This window comes from Eleginops maclovinus, chromosome 14 (genome assembly GCF_036324505.1).
Source record: "Eleginops maclovinus isolate JMC-PN-2008 ecotype Puerto Natales chromosome 14, JC_Emac_rtc_rv5, whole genome shotgun sequence".
Classification (NCBI taxonomy): Eukaryota; Metazoa; Chordata; class Actinopteri; order Perciformes; family Eleginopidae; genus Eleginops; species Eleginops maclovinus.
The window spans coordinates 4,840,374-4,862,710 of NC_086362.1; the positions used below are offsets into that span (position 1 = coordinate 4,840,374).

Below are 22,337 nucleotides of genomic sequence, written 5' to 3' on the forward strand. Positions count from 1 at the left end.
GCAATTCCATATTTCTGGTCCCTTCTCGGGCAACATTTTTCCACCACGCCTTACACCTGCAAAGGGACAAATAAGCACGTATCTAACACGTCCTATGTTTCATACCTTTCTGAGCTAGCTGTAGCCCAACAATCACTGGCTCCGCTGACCCCGCTGCTGTTGTAATCATATGAAATGGCAGGGGTGGCGTGTGTGCCGCTGGTGATGTCAGCCATCATTCTCTGCACCTAGTCATTTGACGGGTTTGTGAGGGGAGCGCTTGTCAAATAAACCATGACCACTGCAACCTGTCATGAACGCTACGCTGTGTTGAGAACGCTGTCACTCTGAGAGACACACACACACACACACACACACACACACACACACACACACACACACACACACACACACACACTGAAAAAACTCAAACCCGTTCATGTGAAAGTACAGCCTCAGCTAACAGCAGCCTGTCTGATCTGATTGATGCGACTATCAAAAAAATAGTGAGTGTGGCTGCCCGTTGGTACACAGGCTGTTAGCATCATGATGTATGATCAATAATATTTATTTTAAACTCAGCTTGATATGATTTCTATTTAATATCACATGAAGGCTCATACCATAAACATGGCATAGTAAATAAGCTGGAATTAGAAACGGATCCCTCTCGCTTTACCACACTGATGCACTGTAATTATTCATGTGGGTCTGGAAACCAACTCCGTCAAAGTGGCTCCTCCTTGAGACTAACGGCTGATACTAAATGAAGATCTGTGGGCATCTAAAAATAGCTTTGCGATAGATCAGATGAGTGTGGCATATGGGTGTGTGTGTGTGTGTGTGCGCGCAGTGAGGTTACTGGTATATAATAAAAGCCATCTTCAAAAGACCTGTGAATCTGTGGAGTGAGCCAAATATTGTGCATCTGGCATTGTGTTGAAGTGTCTTGTTTAATGCTTTATTTTAATTGTATTTATACCATTTACTTATTGTACAATTAAGGGAAGTGGTAAGACATTATTACCCTACTTACCAGTGGTAACATTTTCCTGTAATTCAAGATGTTAAAATTGATTAACACAGTTCAAGAAACTAAGAGCAATTTACTCAATAATAAGAAATCATTTCTGATAAATAAATGTAACTTTTTAAATATCTTTTGGATCTGCTCATGGTTTTGTGAGGCTGTAGGCACATCGATGCTTTGTACTAAATGCTAATGTTAGCATGCTTCCATTTTCATAATGGCATGAAATGCTTTAATGCAGGTATAATGTTTACCATGTTCAATGTTATTTGAACGTGTTAGCATGCTAATATTTGATAATTAGCAACCATACATGAACGACAGCTGAGAGTGATGGGAAATGGGCAAAATTTGACCTGATGAGTGGGCTAAATGGGAAGTTATAGTTCATTTGAAACCCTTTGGGCACCACAAATGTCTTCTTTCATGGGCATCCACCCAGTAATTGTCCAAACATTTTTCTTTAAATAAACTAAAATGTCAACCTTATGCTGGTGCTAGAGAAAAGGTTTTGGGATCACCACAGTCTGAGAGCATTTTCCTCTGGGGACCATGAATATCTTTAGAACACATATTAACAATCCTTAACAAAACACATCACACCGTAAAGCGAAAATTGCACCACATTCTAAAAAAACGAATTTGAAAGCAATGCTCGCATCTCCACTATCCAAGTTTAAACATGTCAGCCTCTAATGTGGCCCCCTTTTAAACCAAACCCACATTTCTAACAAGAAAAACATCAAATAAATCACGATCCAAAACAATATGGCAACAGCAGCAATCAGCTTGTGACAACGTGGGTAGATTGTCCTGAAAGTCCACTCTCAAGTTGCATTCAGTTCAATGACAATCAAACAGTATGGTGTAAAAAGCAGTTTCTGATTGAACTAAGAGGAATGGCTGTTAATCATTGTGGCCGACCCTGCAATCAGCTGTCCAGAAAGCACGCATGTCCTGCTGGGAACAAGTAGAGTGCTTTGAGTGCAGACTTCTAGGCTCCAGGATTTGAGGATAATCAGTGAATTTCTTTTGCCTTCACACGCATGATTTCTCTGTCTCTTTGGTCACATTTAAAAAATCACCATCTTCCCAGAGGTGTTTTTGCTGCAGTCTGTCTGGATTACAAGTCAATTATAGAACGTCCTCCCTCACCTATGGTGAGGCGTTCCCACACGGTATGCCCTTGTCGTCTCTCGGGAAAATAAATAAATCTGAGGGTGCGGAAATTGCGACTCCAGGGTGATTGCGAATGTGTGTGAAGGATGATAAAAAGCTGTGAGTGTATGCGCTAAGACTGGGTGTGTTTTGACGCAAGCGGCAACTTCTGTGCTTGAAAAAATGAAGCCAGTGAAGCATTCTTACCAGTGGCTAGAACGGGGTGACCTCACTTGTTGCAAAAAAAGCTCAATTGTGTAGAAGTCTATGCAAAAATGACCCTACTTCTCACTTTAATAATTTCCTCATTAAACGTTTTGCTGATCAGTTTTTCTACTCCATCATCTTTTTCAAGTATTTGTCAATACAGCATGATTTGGATGTTGATGTTACAGCTTTTACAACACCTTTTCACTGTGGTTTTAGGTATCCAAAGTTAGTTGTACCATTCATGTAAGTATGTAGCATTTTTGTAACCTAAAGATGTATTTCTCAGCATGTGGCTCAGTCAGTAGGGGCTTGGACTGGGAATCGTAGGGTTGCCGGTTCAAGTCCCCGAACAGACTTGAAATATAGAAAGTGGACTGCTACTTGGAGAGGTCCCAGTTCACCTCCTGGGCCCTGCTGTGGTGCCCTTGAGCAAGGCACCGGACACCTCCAATTCCCCTCCCCATTGCTCCCCGGGCGCTGCACGATAGCTGCCCACTGCTCCTAGTACTAGGATGGGTTAAATGCAGAGGACCAATTTCACTGTGTGTGCTCTGCTGTGTGCATGTATGTGACTAATAAAGAGGGTTTCATCCGCCGATTCTATCTATCTGGTTGTATTAAGCTCCACCGTCTTTTGTCCCTCAGAAGCGTTAAAACTGTAGTCCATCAACCACAGTGACTACATCCACTTCTTATATTCTGATTTGTACAAGGTCTATGAGGTACTTTGCTATCGTTAAAGGTTAGGCGTGGTGTTTCTGTTGGTGTATATATTTCTTCAGGAGTGTAATATCAATTGCCGTAAATGCTTTTTTATTGACCATGAGGGTTAGTACCAATTGTGCCACAACTCCTTGTTTCCTAATGGTAGCTTTGTCTATTGCGAATAACACCAGGCTGATATTATTATCACACCTTTCAGCTGTCGGAGCTATTGATGTTTCCGGTGAATGGGTTGCTTTCATCCATTGAGCATGTGTGCAGGTGATGGAAGGAGATTGGCCGGTGTGTAAGGGCGTTCTTCTCTTATCGTGTGTTCATTGTCACTGCATTTCTTTGCTTAAAGACAGTTCGGTACCTTAGTTGCAAAAGGTGGGTGTGCTTTTGCGACGACCTTCACTGAAGCAGCGCTAAAGCTACACAGATGTAACCTCCTAAATTGTGAATGAAGTGTGTATGAATGATTGAGTTCCTACATTTAAACCATTTCTTCTATCAAACTACTGTATTGTATGTCGTAATTAACTCCACACTCTCAATACAAGCATCAACTGACAGACATTAATATATAATACAAATCATTACAGAAGGACAGCATTGCTCTCCAGTTAATGGCTATTACATGATACAAACCAAGCTGGAAATTAATGGGAGGCAATCATGTTTGGCAATGGGGCTAACAACATCTGTGACAATAAAAAGCCTAATAATCCACGGCCTCTCAATGATCATTAAATAATGACATGATATTACATGCTACGATGTGGATTTCCCTGTCGATTTCATTCTCAATTTGTCCGGCCAAATGGAAAGGGCTAAGCCGGAAATTGAAAGACGGGTCGCATTTATCACATTCAGAGACTGTAATATAGAAATGTAACCGGAGCTGCATTAGGACTTCTGCTCTTACAAATTCTGTCAGCTGGTTTTCCACCTTCTGTGGGACGGAGTCGCTTTTGAAAGCCTGGGCGCTGACAGCTGCCGGCTTGCAGGGAAATGGACATATTCCTCCTTCAGTGTTTATGACAGTATTACATTTCTGTGCTTGGATTGAGTGAACTGGACCTTTTTATTTTATTTCATCTGTTTGTTTGTCAGGGACATTAATCAACAGACATCCGTAGAAAGAAAATCTACATTTAAAGATGATGAAACAGTTTATAATATACATATTGAGACAGCAAAACATAATGTTTTACCGCAATCTTTGACTGTGTTAATGTTCAAAGATCATTCATAAGTACTGTAACACATTATTGATATCACCTTTTGGCAAAAACTACGCTTCCCTTATTCATTTTAAATCGTGAGAATAAAAAACACATATTTTAAAAGACTTAAAAAACCTGCAAGATTCTCCAGGATAATGTGCAAGTGTGAAGTTAGTTTAAAAATAGATGTGAATATACCATTTATTTCCACCGCCGCACAAGACTTGTAAAATCTAAATTAAAACTAAGCTTTAAACTGCTAATGTGTGATACATTCTCATGGTTTTTCAATGTGGGATTGCCAACTTTATACCGTGTGACACGGTATACATTTCTAAACATGGGATGAGACTCACAGCCACAGCAGGACTGAAAGCTGTATGTGTTTAAAATGCCCCCGACTTGAGGGATTTAAGTCAAGGAACTCCCCCAGGTAATCAACAGGCAATGAAAATCTCTCTTGTGCCTCCCTGAAACCAAATCCAATACAGAGATGTTCTCGGTTTTCCCAAAATAGACCTTTTAGAGACACAACATGCATAAATGCACATATAAAGTCATCTGTGTGTATGCAACCGATGTATACTCACACACAGGCGCTTCTTTACCAAAATGCTGTCAGCAGTAGGCCAGAGTCCAGCTGCGAGATGCCCTGGAAATTGCCGGTGATTACAGTCGTCTCACAAAATTCAGTGGAGGAGAGAGGGAAAGGAAGAAAGAGGAGGAGACAGAAAGGCGAGGCAATCAATAAAATCTGAGCGGTGTCGAAGGAGCAGACTTTCTCTAACCATTTCTCCTCATCCGCTGGGGTTTGTATTTTGATCAGGCAGGGCTTGAGCATGGGTAGAATCAAAGGTATTTGTTGATGGATGAGATTTCTGATGGGGCTTCTCATTTTTTACGGCCTGAGAATATTCCTGAAAGGGAAGATGAAGGGGAATCCGATCAATAACCATTTAAGAGCCCATTTCTCTCCTCCCAAATGAATGAATCCCTGAAGAGAAGGATTGTTAAGGTGGTGTTGTGTGCATCTTAAATGCTTGCTTAGATATTCGGCTAGCAACAGTCTTTTAAAAGCATAAATACAGCCCAAATAGGCCTCCATCTTTGCACATTATATATTTGAAATTGCATTGACTGTTGCGTTGTTTGAATCAATCAATCAATCATCAATCAATCAATCAATTGTTCAGTTAGAAATATTAGCAATTAAGCTAAGTCAGGAAAAGGCTGACTTGGTTTGGTAACAAATCAAAGAGACAAGTTTTATGTATTAATTGTTGACTTTATAAACGTTGCTAGGCAGATATATTTAACCTTAGGACAAAACCAGCTGTTTAAGCTAAGCTAACTACTACTACTGCTGTCTCTGTCATGTCATTTAAAGTGGAGACTATCCATCTTCTCTTCTCACTCACAATACATGATCTAACCCTCATGTTTCAACAGAGAAATACGACATTCTGCTTGTCCCCCCCCAAGCTCTGTGTGAAAAACACTCAGGCTGTGCAAGGCAAGGTGGCAGAGGATTTGAAATATCAAAAATGCAGACGTTTTTTTAATCAAGTCAAATTTTCATTTACATTTCCACCTTTGCCAAGACTTGTGGAGCACAGCGGACGCCTGAAGGAATCTCCCTCTCATTCTGTTTCCCCCGCACTCCCTCTCTTTCTCTTGATCCCGTACCAAGTGCACACTTTTAGATGGTTAGTAAAAAAAAAAAAGCGCCTCGTGGAAAAAGCACAAGGAAGGAAGAGGGAACTCCGTAAGCAAAGAGGCTCACCTCCAAGCGCTGTCACAACATGAAAGGGGATTTGGCAAATCACAGCTTGGATGACACTTTGTCATTTATGCCAAGGCAAGAAAAAAGGACAGCAAAAAAAATATATCAAAGGCCATCATTTCATATTTTTCGCTGGGTCTTTATTTTTCCGCACTGCACTTTTTTCTGCTTTCTCCGTCTTTTTGCCTTTGTCGCTCTGATTCTTTATCTGTCATTCTTTATCTCTCGTTCCCTTCTCTTTGTCCCTTTCCCGTTGTGTACATGCTCAAATGATTTAACTAGTTTCTCATGAGGGTACTATCCACTGCCCCCCCCTACCACACACACATTTTTCCCTGTCCTTGCTTTTGTTCTCTGTTTTCTCTACATGCACCCGAAGCGGAGATACACTCTTATATGTTGTGGTTAAAAGCTCAGATTGTGTGTGTGTAGGTGTGTGTATGTTCCCTGGAGCCCATGCCCTGAGGCAGGGTGGGGCTGAGCTGTCTCTAACTGGGTATTGATCTGACACACACAGACACAGACAGACACCCACACACACACACGAAACACACACACGGCGAGCCATGCTTTGCAGAAGGGAGTTTGGCTGACCTAAGAACAGATCAGACACAGATTCAGGCCTTTGATTTTTCTACACCGTGTAAAGGTGTGTGCCGACTCTGATGAGTGTTACAGGGACAGAGGGATAATGATGGTTGATGGCTATTTACCCCAGAAATGTGTGAAGGTGTGTGTGCTCAAACAAACAGAATGCACAGTATGGATGCATATGGAATCACTGACCTTTCTGCTTCAGAAGCGATAGCAATATCGGAGAGAGTGCTAGCCAACTAGCTACTAACTACATTGTCGATAAATCGCCCCAATATGATGTAAAAAAAGGGGTACATTAGAGATATTCGAATAAGGGGGTAAAACTCAATAACAATTTATCTATTCAAAGCAACATTTTGTAAGCATCATGCAAAGGTACAATAGGTTCAAGGTTTCTGACTATGGCTACACCTTTAAATGAAGAATTTCTATCATTCATGTAAAATGGATATTACCGCTTTGACTTAATTTTAACGAAAAATGAACCAATTAAATGTGTTAACAGTGCATTATGTGAGCGCACATGTTTTCATCTTAAATGTAAGTCATGCCATCATACGTAAACATATTATTGACGGGCTACTTCTTCTGCTACTAGATCAAAAAAAAAAATCTGATACTAGTAATGGTCTAAACAACTAGGCCATTTTCAGTTAAAGTGCACCAAACTAAATTTGACGTCATACTTACTGTAGCAGGAATGACCGAATCAGCGCAGTGCAGACCGAACTGTATTGTGACATTTTGATAGGTCAGAATAAGAAAATCATGGATGCAAATAATGAATTCATTCATGGCTGAATTCCATTTAGCTGCGTTGATTTTAGTTTCCTGGTACGTAAGCTTACTCTCACCGGGAAGGGTGAGTAGAACAGAGCCATCGTTAATGTTATTAGTAACACCTGTCCTTAACGAGTTAGATATCAGCTGTGAGTAAAATTAACTTTCATAAAATATACACCAAAGCGCAAAGAATTCCTGGTTGAATGTTGCGGATATGGTTAGAAAAACCGCAGACACATTGATGCGCCTTTGCTGGGTTTGGGCAGTCATTATGCAACCTGGTAAACATACCGAGATATTCTGGAGCCCAGTGGGAACAATTGTTACTTTGTTGCCCAGTGAGAAAACATATCTCTCCATCTCCAAATAACAGGCTCGAATATTTCTGTGACGAAAAGAAAACATATTTATCTAAAATATGTTCAAAGTCCTTATTCTGTGATACAGCATGTTGATATTGGTGGAATCTCTGAACAGCTTTAAGAGCTAATGATGTTGAATCCACCATTCGCTAAATGTCTGCTTACTCTGTGTCTTCCTTCCCTCCTTTCTTCCCCTTCCTTCGGGCTGTCTTGACCTTGGACAACAATCCTCACCACAGACTCTTTCCGCTCCGCTTGCAAAGCCATGATAAACAATCCTCAAATGGTAATTATGCGCTGACAACAGTGTTCCATAAATCAGTGACCGGCTAATGAATTCCCACAGATTCTGAATGTGTGTGAAAGAGAGAGGGGTGGTAGAAATGGAGAAAGCACTCTTGGTTTTGCTTAAAATTCCTTTTTTTTTTTTCTCCCCGCTGCTCCCATGGCAGGGAATAAATGAACGATTATTGCACGGACAGTGTGCTATGATTAGTATCTGGAAACAAGAAAATTAAGCAGCACACAGGGAGATGTAGTCCATAAAATAGAGAACATTAAACAATGAATGACTTTGATCCCGGTTGCTGCTATTCAAAGGATGTGTTCAGCATCCGTAAGATTAACCATCTCAATGAAGATTTACTTAAACCTCAACAAAAGTTCTTCTAAATTAACTCATGCTGTAAAGAACAACATTAGTATTATAATTCACTTTTTTGAAGCAATGCCGACAATAAGGAAGGATGGATTCTATAACTAGACCTAGACGTCACCGCCTTGCTAGCCTTTTGCTATAATTTGAGTCAACATGCTAATGCTCAGACATAAACACAAGAACAGATGGACCTTTATTTATCCCCGGTTCAGGTTCAAACATCCTGACTCCCAACAGGTCTAATTTGTACGATAATCACCATCATAAACTTAGCATTTTAGCATGCTAACATTAGCTATAAGCACTCAAAAACCCAGATTAATAGCAGTTTAGCCTAAAATATCGAAGAATAAGTGTGTACATTCAGCGACAGTGACGCATTTTATTCAGATGAATGTTTTGGGGAATATTAAACCAATATGGGGACGTTCCACCTCACGTTTTCATTATACTTTCAGCATAAACAGTTTGGGTTGATGCATATTGCAGCGTGCAAGGGGGTTGGATGGGTGTTGTGTGTCTATGCTAATGATAGTAGGACTGTAAAAATAGAGCCGTTAAAGTGCAAAGGCTGTCTCATACGATGATTTATTCAGATTAGTTACGAGCACATACACAGCGGCCATGTGGCTGCTTGCAGGACAGAGTTGACACGCGACTAGTCTCTCTTTTTGCTGCCTTCATAGAGCTATAAGATATACTGTACTTGTTTGTTTTCATCCTACAGTGAGCAGGAGCTTCGGGACGCTATTAATCACATACACACAGGTGCCCTGTTGTAAGTCAGGCTTTGCATTGCTGAAAAGCTTCACAAAGGGCATTTTTCTTTTTCAATTCTTTGGCTGTCCACAACAATTACTTCCAGGTCGCACATCCCTGTCGTCTGTGAATACGCTACAATCCAGTGACATTTCTGCAAATGTCATTGATTGGATGTAGTGATGTATCGTCGGGGCCTCCAATATTCATGAACCACAATCCATTTTCGTTTTAAAAGCAAAGAGAAATCATTAATAAAAGGGACTATACATGCACCCAATGTTCTGCGCTTTCTTTTGTCTTTATCTACCCCTCTCCTTGTGCCGTTCTGCGTTTTCAGCTCTCCCTATTATGCTACTTCTCACTTAATTCACCATCTTTTTTTCGCTCTCTGACCAACAACCTTGCCAATCTCTGTCCTTCTCCCTTTTCCTCTTCCTTCCCTCTCCGTCTCTTGACATGAGTGAAGAGGCCCGCTGAGATGAAACACAATGTCAGAGCATGCCTCAGCTCTCTCCGCTGAGTGGGAAAATTGACTGGGATTGTCTGTGGCAGTCCCCATTCGCAGCAGTCTGTGGCCCGTGATGCTTAAAGTGCTGCACTAATTAGTTTTATCTCTGTCCTTCCCTCCATCCCAACACACACTCACACGGGCACCACAGTAGTCTCCCCCTTTCTTTTGTGCTGCCTTTGCTGTAGCCTATCTATTATGTAACGGTTTATGGAAAGTGCGGATGCACCTTCTCTGGGGTTTTCTGTGTGTGGCTTGTCACACAAGTAATGTCTCTTTCTATATTTGCCTAAGCAGCACATGAAGCAGCAGTGGGGGCAGAGGCCAGCACAGCAGAACGACACAACGAGATAGCAAATGACAGCGCACAGCACTTGTTGCAGGAGGACTCGAAGCTAAAGCCAGTGCGAAGCTCCTATTGGTTCTTATTGGGTGAACCAGACTGTGGTTCAGTTCTGTGTTGATTAAGGCTTACTATATTATTTCTCCACTTACAAAAATATTGTAGGCTCAGCTTAGCTACTCATTTTAATGTAAAACAGTGGTACATTGTATGTAGCGTCTCAAACCTGGCATAAATGACATTTGGAATATCTACAAGAGCTTTTTATCGCCATTCAAGTCTCTGGTGCACATTCTCAAGATGATTCCAAAGTGGATTATTATTATTATTATAAATATAGAAGCGATATGTGTCTATCTATAATATATTGTGATAACATTCTATGGTCCAGTCTTAAAGGTATTAGTATTAAGATATCTTGGGAAATCATATAATTTCAGGACAAACACCACATCTCATTCTCATCCAATTACCTGCCCCCCCTCGCCCCCCATGGCACCAAAACTTCCTTCCATCTCATTAGAAGAACCACATGGGGGAATATCGAGTTTCTGCACCCATTCCTGGGATCCTCAGCATGACATTTTCCCACACGCACTCACTAACGATTCACAATGACGATAAGATCTGGCTCAGTGCTTCAGTTAGCATATAGACGATACAACATGAACACTCGTAGTGAGATCTTCATCCTCAGCTTTGCAAGTCAGAGCTGGCTATCGCGTACAGTGTGCCCTGCATACCCTGTGAGCAGAGATGCCAGTGGCTGCAGTAGCTGTTGAAAAATTCAGGACTGTTAATAAATGTATGGCATCTGTTTCAGATTTTATGAATATGGTTTGCCATTTTGTTGGTCTGCAGTGACCAAAAGTAATCCGTAAAACCCTGGCAGCTCAGCAGGTCAGGCTGTACTCTGAATAGTGAATGAATGTTGACAGCCATATTTGCCGTCTTGCCAGGAGCTATATGAGAAGATCGCAACCGTTCTGTACATTACATACACAGCTGTTAGCCTGGAGTTGGTCTGATTAGTTTAGCATAAAGACTGGAAATGTGTCAAAGCAAGTCAAGCTCTGGATGCAAGTGTTAATTCCATAAACAAAAACTATAATAAGTCATAAACAACTCAATAGCATTTAAGTAAAGGACGCATAATGCCACCTGGATGCAGGACCATGTGAGTATCAGTACTAAACAGGGCCGTAGCGGAACATGATGCCTGTCTCTTGGAATAAAGCCACTGTGTAATGTCGGAGTAGTGAAAGGCGTTAAGTGGTCACACCGGCATTTAAAACATCAAAACGTTGCTTTTTTTTTTGCATCAAGTTAAGCTGAAATTACCTTTTGACCTGCAGAGTTTCTGCTATTCAACTTGTAGCAAATGGTTGTGACAGTACTGACCTTTGATGAAACGGAGAGCTGCAGAGAGTACAACATGCTCTTTTGTTGTGTTGCATCATTCATATTTATTTAACCTCTTCTCTCTGAGTATAGGCTGCTATCAAGAAGAGCAATGGGTTTCTGTCGAAAGCACAAATAGGAATTGAGCAAACTGTTATCATTGTTCTGTGAACGAGCCAACAAGCCTGAAAAGAAAGTCAAAAGAAAAAAATTGACGACAAAAAGTGTGATGTTTCAAAAGGAGATGATTAGGAGCAGTTGGAATAATGAGAAAAGAGTGGGTCATTTTTAAAAGTCTAAATTTAGAAAAAAAAGTCAGACATTTTAGGAAAAAGTCATAATTTGGAAGAAATATTTGGAAATAAAAATGTGGATAAGAAATCTGAAGTTTGAAAAGAAAATCAGAGGGAAAAAGATTGAGAAACAACAAGTTTGAATGTTTACAAGAAGATGATAAAGGCCACATGAAGGAGTAAGAATGATGAGAAAATAGTCGGAAATTCAAAAAGCCGAAATTTGGAAAAAAATCTGGAATTTGAAAAGAAAATCTAAAGGAAAAAACAATTAGGAGACAAAAAGTGTGAATTCTTTAAAGAAGACGATTAGGGCCACAAAAGGAGTTATATATAGGAGGAATATGAATGATTATAACAACGTTTTAGTTAATAATTGTTGATGTAGCTTTTGTGACATATAGCCTGGAAAGCAACAACACATTCAAACTGAGTTGTTACATAACCTCTTGTAAAAGCAGCCGTGAAAACAATTTGAGACGGGGAAAAACAATATTTAATGAAACTATAATAAGCAAATAGCCAGAGAGGAGGTGACAGAATGTGTAACGCTGCAATTACTCACTGTTAACCCCTGGACAAGCGCTGCCCTGTCCTCTGAAAGCATTTCCCTCCTGTAATCACAACCAAACCTCCAAAGAGCAAGCTGACACATTTTCCTAACCCTTCCCACCTAGCTCTTTTTTCTTTTTTTTGCTGCACACACACTTGCCGCTGCGTCAAAGCACTCTGCGTGAACAGGCAGATTGCTGTGAGAGCTAATGAATTGTGCTGTCAGGGAAGTAACAGATTTATTTACATCTAGAAATGGATATCTCTTCCAGCCAATCCTGGAGAGCTGAGCTGGTGGGGCTTTACGCTATAGGGATGCTAATGGATGAGGCGTACAAAAAGTGAGGAAGAAAAACAAACAAACAGGGGGGAAATAGCCAGGAAACAGCGTGGGCTTGGATGGCGTGCTGGTGCGCCACAACACTAGAAATTGGAGAGAAAATAGAATCGCCAGAGGGCGGTGAGAAGTAACTTGAAGGGTATTAGTTGAAAATCCACTTTAAGAGGTGTCGCGCTGTAGCAACACACACTTTCATGCACACACAGAAATGGCCTTGGAGGAAGGTACGCATTTCTGGCCTATTTAACGGTGCTGGAGGAGGAAAAAAGGCACGAAAACACACACTACTATGGGTAAATCTTATTTTAACCACAGCATATATAGAAAATGACTGGCCTTTGGTGGAAAAACTAGAGGAAAGAAGCACATGATGGGCAGATAGGCGGCTTATGTGTGTGTGCAGCGGGCATCGTCATCAGTTGGCTATGCTCAGATCTGTCACAATGGTTTATGTCATGCAAACAAATGCTCGCCCCCCCCCCCCCCCATAACACACCACACATGCCAGCAGAAAAAAAACCAGAGAAAAAACCATGAGAGAGAGAACAGGTATCCAGGGATAATCTGATTTCATCTTTCTCCCAGGAAATCTCATCCCTGTTTCTCTCCCATCCTTTCTTTGACACGTGTGGGAATGAGGGAAACAGTGTGTGATGTATATAAAGTCATTGTGTGATGTCCCCGCTCAGCACTAAACAGTGTACATACTTTTTTTTGCTAGAGCCGAGGAAGGTGCAGCTCACTGCTAATCACAGTGCAATGTAGCATGGTGTAAAATTAAACCCTTACAACACAGGGAGAACAGTGTTGGAAAGGGCAGGAAAGGACGAGCCTCTGGCTGTGTGTGCATGTCTGTGTGTGTGTGTGTGTGGTCTTGGATGTTATCAGTCATGTCGGCTGCTGGCCACAGATGAGGTCATTAGGCCCTTTAGCAAGGCAGATTTTTCCCCTCCTGTCTGCTTCTGTTAATAAATCTCCTTGGATGCTTGCATGTTGCGGTCAGGTGTGTGTGTGTGTGTGTGTAAAGCATGTCTAAATGCCTGTTTATGTGCATCTGGGGAATCCCTCTCTCTGTGCATGTACATGTGTGTGTACTGTATGAGCCGTGTGTGTTTGTGAGGCAAGGACTTTTGTCTGGTTGCATTTCCCTGAAGCGGCCCGGGGATTCAGTGCAGCGGATTCTGTTTCACCGTGATGATTTGTGTGTGTGTGTGCGTGTGTGTGTGTGTGTGTGTGTGTGTGTGTGTGAAATCAGCATGGAGTCTTGCATTGTTTGCAAATGGCATAAACCACTCAGTAGGCATCAATGGAGCAAACAAATTAGCATAGGTTATTTATTGCTAGCTGTGGTGTTTGCGTTTGTAATTCTCTGTCGTAGCAGAACGTTTATTTGATCCCCTCTACACAAATTGAGCATGTTGATACTTTGTGCATATCCAGAGCAGGAAATATCTATACACTATATTATTTAATTATGCATTGGCCCGTTAACATCCACACAGGTGTTCTCACTAGATGCGGCTAATTTTAGCTTTGCTCAATTAGACGGCAGGTGCAGCTGCAGTGTGCTAGAAATGAGCTCACCGCAGTCCATAGTAATATGTGGGCCCTACTAACACACAGCACGTCTCAGTCTGTGTGGTGTTAATATAAATAAATAATACAACTTTTCCGCAGCTCATTTTATTTTAGCGTAGCTTTAGCTTAGGTTATCGTAGCTTGGCTTAGCTAACATGTTGTTTGGTCATTTGTTGAATCCAGAGGTTCCCAAACAGTTCCAATACCCACAAAACCACATTTCCAAGAAATACCTTTCCATTATAAATGTCACAATGTCAGAAATGTCGTAGTCAATATTGGGGAAAATCCAGTACCCAGTATGATACCCTTATACAATCAGTAACTTCCTACAGAAAAGCGTAAACAAATCCAGGAGAAAGTTCCATTAAGTTCTTATAGCTATTTACCTAGCAGCATACCAACAAGTGGAGCTAATGTGCTGTTAATAATAACATAAAGGTGTAAGTCCTCCAGTGCTAACATCTAAAAGAAAAACTAGAGAGCAGTCAAGGGGCTTTTTGACCTGCCACTGTATAAAAGCACAGGTGTTAGTAATTAGATTAACGACGGCTCTGTTCCAGTCATGTCTCCAGTGAGAGTGGCACCAGTGACCCGAACGCATGATACCAGGAACATGAAATCAAAGCGGCTAAATGGAATTCAGGCGTCATTAATTTCATTACACACACCTGGGATTTTCCTACTGCGACATGTCATAATGTGAATGTAAAAAAAAAGCAAGAACAGTTTGTACGTGGGAACACAGTGGAAAGGGGGTCTCACAGGGCCTTTTAAAAAGAGGTTTTATGAGAAATACTGAAGACTTTGACCTCATATTTGAAGTGAGGCCATTGATAGAGCATTTATATTGTGCTGAAAGAGACGGCTACATCTCTAAAACAGTGAGCAGTGTGTGGATTTCAGTATAATACTTAACTGTTGTTGAATTCACTTTTGTCTTTCTGTAAAGAGCTGTTCTCCTGAGTCATGGTATTGTGTAAGACTTACTTTCAGAAAGTTGGTTGACTTGTAGACTTTGGGAGAGTTTAAGACGCATAACCTCCACAAAAAGGACTAAGTGCTCAAGCTTTCAGGCAAAAATGAATGTACTCCAAAGATTAGGCAGCAAATTGGAGAGGAAAGGGAGAAAAAAGGAAGAAAGGAGGGGCTTTTGATACACACTGAGAAAGGGAGCACATAAAAAGCGAAAATGGAGCCAAAAAACGTTCTTTTACTCCTTAATATGTCACCTCGTCTCTATTCGCTCCACTCTCATGTGTTTGGCTTTCATCTTTCACACTCTTTTCCCTCCTTTTTCCTCGGCTCATTGCTTCCATCAGCGCGGCACTTTGCTCTCATTTGCTATTTACAACTTCTCCAGCAGAGACGCCGAGTGAATGTGTGTTTTGTTCACATGGCAGGGCCGGTGTATGATGCAGTGCTCCATCACGCTGTTGGACCGAAAATGCTCCATTTCTTTTAAACAGCAGCAAGGATAGCCAGACATCAAAGAGTCACTAATAACTGTGGGTGTAAGGAAAGGGGGAGACTAGAGAGCGGGGAAGAGATTAGCTCATTCAAGTTGACAGCAGAAGAAAAGTAGGGTTTTATGTTGTTTGTGTGTGTGCCCTGCTACTGTAGATAGCACTGCCAGGAAATGACTCTTGGAGAAAGTCATCCCATACATTTATCTTTGTAAAAATACCACTCGTTTCAAGATTCACTTATTCATATATTGACTACTTCATTTAAAATGGTCCTCTGAAAGAGATTAAATGTTTCTCACACCAGTTAAAAAAATGTTTAGGGCAGGAAATGTTAAAAAAAGTGAAAAGCTTTTCTTAAGATTACCATTTCATTGCAGCGTGGCGTAGACAGTCAGTCCCCTGACAGACGCACACAGGGAAAACGCTAACTCCAAATGAGACTGTAATCCTTTGACGCACAGAGCGAGGAATGCATTAAAGCTCACAGAGGAAGCGGGCAACAAACTCCGGCTGGTTTCACCCGAGGCTCATTAACTGTGTGTTTGTGCACGGGTCACACTTCCCCCGGATCATACATTTTTAATTGGATTTAAAGTCACGTATGAAACACCGTGCGCTCATGTTTAAAACAAAGCATTTGCTCGTATGCAAATAGAGAAATGCGCGTGTCATGTTACTGTCTGTTTAATGAGGCCTGTGTGTGTGTGTGTGTGTGTGTGTGTGTGTGTGTGTGTGTGTGTGTGTGTGTGTGAGGCTGGAAGAAGATGTCACTGTGAGTGGTTGAGTTACCCTGGTAAAATGAAGAGAATGGGACTGGTCATTCTTGAAATTAATCTTGCTTCCACTTCAACATGGTGCTCTCCTTCCAACACCTGCTTTGCATGCAGAGTGCTGCTCAGGCTCGCTCCCAATTTGGCATTAATCTACGTTGGGGTTGTCAGTTGTTTACCAGCAGACAGCGCTGCGAGTTCAGCACCAAGGCCAGCGACAGCAACACAGAGAATAGGCGAAGAGACGTGTAGTGAAGTCTGTTTTATTATGTGTTCTGGTGCTTTAATGGGTCTTCCATTATGCATTGCAATAGGTAACAGTTAAAGAGAGATCCTAAAACTAAGTGAATGATGGTGACAGAGTGGGAGCACAGGAAGTTAAATTTGCCAATGACAATAAAACGGTAAGCCCTTTGTTTTCACACACCATATGCAGCTTTTAAAAGCTTTTGTTCAAACTTTAAGGAGATTTTCAGGACGAGAAGAGTCTATTGAACAAGGAAACCCGTGAATCAACTACAAAAAGGGGTTTGTTTGCAAGCTAGTAAGGTAAGGAAAAGCTGGTAAAAAAAAAGAAGAAGCTCTAATCACAACCTGTAGAGTAAAAGGTGTAGCTCGGGGTGACCATCACTAAGCAGTACTACCCAATTCTGCACTTTCTTTCAGATTGACTGGGTGTTTTAGTGTCTTTGAGCTCATCGTTTTGGTTCCCTCTCATCTGCTGCTTTTAGCAAGACGCTAGGAACCCATTTCATGCTACCTGCCAAACATCAGGTGGCAAATAAAGTTAGCTAATGAGGTGGATTTCCTTCAAAAGTGGGCTTAAGGCTGGTTGTCCGCTAACCACAAGCAATAATATACAGAGTTCAACTTTAGTGAACTTTGACAGATCAATTCTCACCACCGACCAATTTCGAAAAGTCTTGAGAATGCTAAAAATGCTCTATTACAATTCATGCAAGTCCTGAATAATCAACATGCTTAATGTTAATGCAAACTTGTTCTTCCCACCAGCACCAAATGGAACTTAAATAAAAAATCCAAATAGAAATACCAGTAAAGAAAGACTTCAACCGATCTCAGTTTTGAGGTGGAAGGAAGGGTTGGATCTTCAACTTTAATTAGCTACACCTGAATGTTGTCAACACAGCTGCTCCTCATAATGAGTAATCTTAGAAGCATAAAGAAGAGTAGACAGTCTAAGTTCAGTGTCTGAGAAGCCGGTCCCGCTTGAGATCACTGTCTTTTTTTGTTTCTTTGCAAAATAGTCCCCAGAGGACGCATAATGGCCGCCAAGGTGACCGCGCTGCCAACACATCTCCCCTAACTTGAGGTTTCAGCCGCCTTTCATCTCCTAAAGACGTCTGAAGCATGACTCGTGTTCCTTTAACGTATACACTTTTGTTTGCATACGGTCAATAACATCACAGCAGCGAGGATTAAAGTTTGCTCGGCCAAAGTTTGCCCGTGCCACAACGAGATAAAGCATCGATTGTGATCTTCGCTTTTGAACGGAGAAAACACAGATTAATGACCCCTCCTGCTGTTTGTCTACAGACCCAAAAAAAGGGGCCACCAAAAGTTAATGTAGTCCAAGATACAAAAACGTGGACTTGACACAAGATGGATAAACTTTTGCAAAAACTTTAGATGAGATCCACAGAATCTTGACGTGGCGTTACATCTCACTCTGTAAGCAGATTTTCCTGGAGCCTTGTCTGTCCATCACACGGCTGTTGATAGCGGCGTAATTATGCAGATTTTCCTGTGATAAGAGAAGCAGGTTTGATTAATATCAAATAATGACTCATGGACTGTGACGGGATCTAACACAGTGTCCCAGTTCATACTGCAAATTGACAGTAGAGTGTTGACTGTATGCTATTAGTTATTTTTTGTAAGTATCTTTTAAAATGAAATGCAGGCATGTTTGCATTTAAAGACGTACGTTTCTCTTAAATTTGATATTAATGTATAAATTAATTCCAGTCAATTACTTGAATGTGGTACAGTGTATTACAGTATGAGCCGATAATGCTAATTCTAAAAAAGAAAACATCAAAATATACAAAATACCAAACAATTACAAAGAAACCAATAACCTAATGAATGTATGATGTATTGAATTATGACTGACCTTTATTTGTTTGTTATACAACTTGAAAGTGTCTCCCTCTGTAACCCAACTCCAAGGCACACAACCCATGCATCATATTCGATTTACAATACACAAGCTAACAAGATAGATGGAGACAACATGCTGCACAATGGGAGCAACATGACTCTGCCTCCACTTTCTCCAATGCAGCAACACCTCCAGCAGTCCATCTGAAGCACATTGTGGTTCATATAACAACTTAGAAAAGTACTCACTGAACTAGACCACAATATAAATTGCAGACTCTCAGTTTCTCGACAGGTTTCTATTGATTTGTCTTTGTACTCTAGAACAATTGGACTTAAAATGAAACAACGACTGGTAGAAGTGCTGAATTTCTGCAGGGTGTTTGAGGTCATTTAGATAAATAATGTTTGTTGTTTTATTGTGGAGTATAGAAATGGTCAAAACTCCCATTCTTAAAACTCGAACGCTAACTTATTTGAACGAGCTTTAGCATTAGCTTATGCTAGCTAGCAACCTAGTGCAAGATGTCATTTAAGCTTTCTAAATATGCTATTAACTATAAATAAAGACTCTGCTTTTCTTTATTAAAGACCCTGTTGTTTAAAAAGTAACTGCAAATGTCACTTTTATAATGTTAAATGCCAGAAAGCTACACAACGGGGAAGGCATGGCTTAGCTAACAGTCCATTGTTTTATACGTTTTTGGTTCTAGCAGTTCAACAATATAAAAATAGGCACTTTAACCTTAGTCAGTGTTAAATTCAGTGTGCTGGAACACTAAAAAGTCACTTCAGCGTCTTTACATTAGCAGGTATGGTCTCCCCTAAATGTTTTCCTTCAAAGATACAGCCCTTTTACTTCCTTACTCTGAGGTAAAGGTTGCCCTATAGTGTTTTGCCCATTAGCGGTTAACACGCTCGCATAAATCACCCCTCCATAGAGTGCGCCGCTTGCAGACTTATTTGAAATTGCGGTGAGTCCATATTGTATGAGGCTGTCAGAGACAGAAACACGTCATACTCAATCCCGTTTCATTGATGGACTTTTCTGGACCGTTGGAGAGGCTCTTGTCAAGATTATTTCCAATCATGGCTGAGCATTTATTATCGGCGACCCCTTATCTCTCCCTCACTGTCAGATAATGACAGTGCTAGAGAAACAACGGGTGACCTTCATCTCAACCCTCCACCGGGGAGAGTCTGACAACCATTGTGTGTGCATTCATGGCATCTCTGAAAGACGCTGGTTGTAATATTGAGGAAATCACTGTGTTTATTGCAAACATCTCCCTGTCTGCTTTAATACCCCTTCTTCACTCCTTTTCTTTCCAGCCTCTTCTCATCTGCTGTTTTGAGGTAATTCTCAGAGTCAAACTTCAGATTAGCAGCCTCCATTCATTAACAAATCCAATATTTTAAGCTGAGTGGATTCCCATTATTTCTCTCTCGAAGACTGAACTCTGCCATGCATTCATTTAATTCCCCCATGTATGAAAGAATATCCTGCCTTGCACAGCCGAGCCATTAAGGCTAATTTTTTGCTGTGGCATGATAAGTGGATGTATGAGGATTAAATAATTTCAGCAGCAGCTTCCACTCTCTCGTTAAGGGTGTCCCTTCCCCCTCTCCAACGCAATCCCACCAAAGACCCTTTGGCTACAACATCTGATCGGGATTTTCTACAGTAAAAATCAAAGGGGGAAAAAATGCTACTTAATTAGCCAACAAAAATGTTGCTTTAATTATCATCCTATCTTCCAATAAAGGTAAATAAAGTTTTTGGGCAACCCTGCTTATACTCTTATTTTTCTCCACCATTGGTCATGATAACATTTAGCTCCATTCTTCCTTTGGACAGTTTGTCAACGTTTTTTTTAGACAGATCACAGTGCTGACATGCACCAAATATGTGCTATAGCCTCTTGTTGTAGCTCTCTTAGACTGTTCACTTAAGTTTAAGTCTTAGACTAGGAATGTCTAACTTTTATACTGAGCTCACATGCATCCTTGAGGTTTTTACTGTAAAATGATACAAGCTGGACCCTGTAAATGTGCTGTTTTATGCCTACTACCGAACAAACTCCAATTGTCTTAATATGCAATGTTGGGTAAATCGTTGGCAGTCTGCGGTGGAGAGAGGGGTAAGACATGCAAAAATGTCAAACTCAATTATCAGACGTTGCCTTTATGTTGCTACGCCTGAACAATTAGGCTACTGGAGATCTCCAAAGTACGATTTTGAACATTCCTGTGCTGTAGCTTTTGTATAGAGGTGTTTTTTTAGGGTACCAGGACATATTAAGTATGCATATTACTGCCATTGTTCTTGTCTGTTCTTGCCATGACTCCTCCTAAGTAAGACACGTCGTTATTGGGACATTTACAAAATAAACCCAGAGATGCTGATTCACTCTTCCAGGAAACAACCCGCAGAAGTAGGCCGCTTTGTAACTCCCATTGATTTTTAAGGGGCCGTTTATTTCACTGACTCTGAGAATGATTTACATTATCTCCTCAATTAGCAAATGAGGAGGAAATCTGCTTCATTTTCCTCGTCACCCATCCTTTCTGACATCTTCCTGAGTTTGCATTTATGCAGCGCCAAACCAGTGTGTTTACCCCCCCCCACCCCCCCCTTCCCTCCCAATTTTACTCATTTTGTTTTTAATCACCTTCGATTTAGATTTCTGCCTTTTTCGATTCAGAGGATCAGCAGAGGGGATTTTCCCTGAATGAGATGCTCATACATCAGTGTCAGACCAGCAGCCATTTTATCTCTGGCCTCTGAATGGAAAAAAATAAATAATGAGCTGTCTGTTGAGGCCTATCAGAGTGGGAGAAATGCACCCATCAATAGGTCCTCTCTCAACAGCAGGGAATGAACTCCCTGCAGAGAGTTTCTGAGAAATGCTCACCCTAAAGAAACTGCAGGTCTTCTTTTAAACGTCTCCTTTTAGACATGTTGTCAACTCTCCACTGTTGCAAACACTGACTAATGACTTCCACTTTAATGAACCACTAGAGCAGGGTTTTTACAGCTTGCAGAGTCTTGTCCTTTTTCTTCCATTTTTGGTACACACTATTGAGGCTCATAAAATTGTAGTAAATATTACATTTTTGTAATTTTCTGAAGGTTCAAACTACAGCAAAGTTAGAACTATTTGTGGTTTTGGTATTATTTTAGTGTCTTTTAGCTCGTTTTGGTTTTAATGCGTGCAACATTAATAATTGGCTCTCTTTTCATTTGACTTTTTATTATTAATATTATTCCACTGCCAGAAGACAAGTGAAAAGACCTCTCACTGTAAGTTTGCCCAGCACCAAAATGCAGTTAACTAGTGGGGCATTTAAGAAGAAGAACAAGATCGACCATTATTAATCTTACTCACATGCACATACAGTTTTAAATTCACACACAGTTACAGCATACGCAACGAGAGCATCCAGAGCCAGTCTAGCCAGCGCCAGGGAGCAGGTGGGGGTTCGGTGCCTTGCTCAGGGGCACCTCAGCAGTGGCCCAGGTGGTGATCTGGCTCCTCTCGAGTACGAGTCCCCACTCCGTTTTCCTTGTTCCGATCGGGATGTGAACCTGCGACCCTTCCAAGTCCCAGTCCCTACAGACTAGACCACTGCCACCCGATTAGCAGGTCAGTTCTGGAGGAGACCAAAAACAGAGCTAAAAGGAGAGTAAATATTAGACTTACAG

General features: G+C 41.1%; 1 protein-coding gene across 1 annotated transcript in view; it reads left to right on the plus strand.

Moving 5' to 3' along the window:
- Nucleotides 1-22,337, plus strand: part of LOC134875692 (uncharacterized) — a 94,072-nt gene that overhangs the window by 41,461 nt on the left and 30,274 nt on the right. The window contains exon 2 of the mRNA XM_063900286.1: nucleotides 8,073-8,119. The gene's annotated coding sequence lies outside the window, so the exon portion shown is untranslated. The remainder of the gene's footprint in view (nucleotides 1-8,072; nucleotides 8,120-22,337) is intronic.